The sequence below is a fragment of the Pongo abelii genome, chromosome 11 (genome assembly GCF_028885655.2).
Source record: "Pongo abelii isolate AG06213 chromosome 11, NHGRI_mPonAbe1-v2.0_pri, whole genome shotgun sequence".
In the NCBI taxonomy this organism is placed as follows: Eukaryota; Metazoa; Chordata; class Mammalia; order Primates; family Hominidae; genus Pongo; species Pongo abelii.
The window spans coordinates 53,810,654-53,813,125 of NC_071996.2; positions in this window are offsets into that span (position 1 = coordinate 53,810,654).

Below are 2,472 nucleotides of genomic sequence, written 5' to 3' on the forward strand. Positions count from 1 at the left end.
GACAGAGTCTCACTCTGTTGCCCAGGCTGGAGTGCAATGGCATGATCTCAGCTCACTGCATCCTTCGCCTCCCAGGTTCAAGCAATTCTCTGCCTCAGCCTCCCAAGTAGCCAGAATTACAGGCGCTGGCCACCACACCCGGCTAATTTTTGTATTTTTAGTAGAGACGACACAGGGTTTCACCACGTTGGCCACTCTGGTCTTGAACTCCTGAACTCAAGCAATCTGCCCACCTCAGCCTCTCAAAGTGGTGGGATTACAGGCGTGAGCCACCATGCCTAAGTAATACAATTTATTTTTATTTTTATTTTTTTATTTTATGAGATGGTATCTCATTCTGTTGCCCAGGCTGGAGTGCGGTGGCACCATCTCGGCTCTGCAACCTCTGCCTCCTGGGTTCAAGCGATTATCCTGCCTCAGCCTCCTGAGTAGCTGGGACTACAGGTGTGCACCATTAGTTTTTTGTGTGTGTGTGCGTATTTATTTATTTATTTATTTATTTATTGAGATGGAGTCTCACTCTGTCACTCGCCCAGGCTGGAGTGTGATGGCGTGATCTCAGCTCACTGCAACCTTCACCTCCCGGGTTCAAGCCATTCTGCCACCTCAGCCTCCTGAGTAGCTGGGATTACAGGCACCCGCCATCATGCCCAGCTAATTTTTGTATTTTTGTAGAAATGGGGTTTCACCATGTTGACCAGGCTGGTCTTGAGCTCTTGACATCAGGTGATCCGCCCACCTCGGCCTCCCAAAGTGCTGGGATTATAGGCATAAGCCACTGAGCCCAGCATATTTTTGTGTTTTTAGTAGAGACGGGGTTTCACCATGTTGGACAAGCTGATCTGGAACTCCTGACCTCAAATCATTCGCCTGCCTCGGCCTCCCAAAGTGCTGAGAACACAGGCGCCAACCACCATGCCTGGCCAGTTAATACAATTTGATGACACTGTGAAATTTGAAAGTAAGGATAGACAATTTCATGCTAGTCATAAAGCATGTTATTAGCTATGTATATTCATTATATATGAACTAGTGATAGGATGAAATAATCATAAAAATGATTTTTCATCTATTACTTGTTTTGTTGTTGTTGTTGTTTGTTTTAGACAGAGTCTCACTCTGTTGCCCAGGCTGGAGTGCAGTCGCACTATCTCAGCTCACTGCAACCTCTGCCTCCCAGGTTCAAGTGATTCTCCTGCCTCAGCCTCCCAAGTAGCTGGGGTTACAGGTGCGTGCCACCATGCTCAGCTAATCTTTGTATTTTTAGTAGAGATTAGAGATGGGGTTTTGCCATGTTGACCAGGCTGGTCTCAAACTCCTGACCTCAAGTGATCCGCCCGCCTCAGCCTCTCAAAGTGCTGGGATTACAGGCATTAGCCACTGCGCCTGGCCATGTATTAATTCTTGAAAAGTCTATCAGGGGATCAGTTAAAATTAAAATGCCAAAATAGACCTCAAAGTGTGACATTCTTTAAAAAGAAAAAAAAAAGGTGACTTTCTCTAAATAAAGCCAATAAAATAGTTATCATCTTGGGCAGTATTTCAAATGTCTCTCAGAACCCTTATAACTTCACATTTTCAAGGGTATTTATTGAAGTTTTTTTTTTTTTTAGACAGAGCCTTGCTCTCTGGCCCAGGCTGGAGTACAGTGGTGTGATTTCAGCTCACTGCAACCTCTACCTCCTGGGCTCAAGCAATTCTCCTGCCTCAGCCTCCCGAGTAGCTGGGACTACAGGTGCGTACCACCATGCCTGGCTAATTTTTGTATTTTTAGTAGAGATAGGGTTTCACCATGTTGGCCAGGCTGGTCTCAAACTCCTGACCTCCAGTTTTCCACCCACCTCGGCCTCCCAAAGTGCTAGGATTACAGGCATGAGCCACTGGGCCCGGCTGTGAAGCAAAGATTATTCTTGGACAACATTGCATCTATGAGTACTAGAGTGAATAACAAATTATTTATGGCTCATAATTTCTCATAAAACACTCACTTCACCTACTGTGAGTAACATACAAATATTGTTGATGGATTGTCAAGTAGAAAAAAAAATGAACAGAACACAAATTCATATCATGCCATGGGATTAAAAAGATATTTTTCCATTATACATAAATCGTAACATAGAAAATAAAGTTCTTTCAAACTTCATAGTGCAGCATTTGTCAGTAGTGTGCTATTTGTGTATGTGTGGTTTTAAAAATATTTTTCTAGGCCAGGCGCGGTGGCTCACGCCTGTAGTCCCAGCACTTTGGGAGGCCGAGGCAGACAAATCACGAGGTCAGGAGTTGAAGACCAGCCTGGCCAACATGGTGAAACCCCATCTCTACTAAAAACACAAAAATTAGCCAGGCATGAGGGCAGGCCTGTAATCCCAGCTATTCAGGAGGCTGAAGCAGGAGAATTGCTTGAATCCGGCAGGCAGAGGTTGCAGTGAGCCAAGATGGCACCACTGCACTCCAGCCTGGGCAACAGTG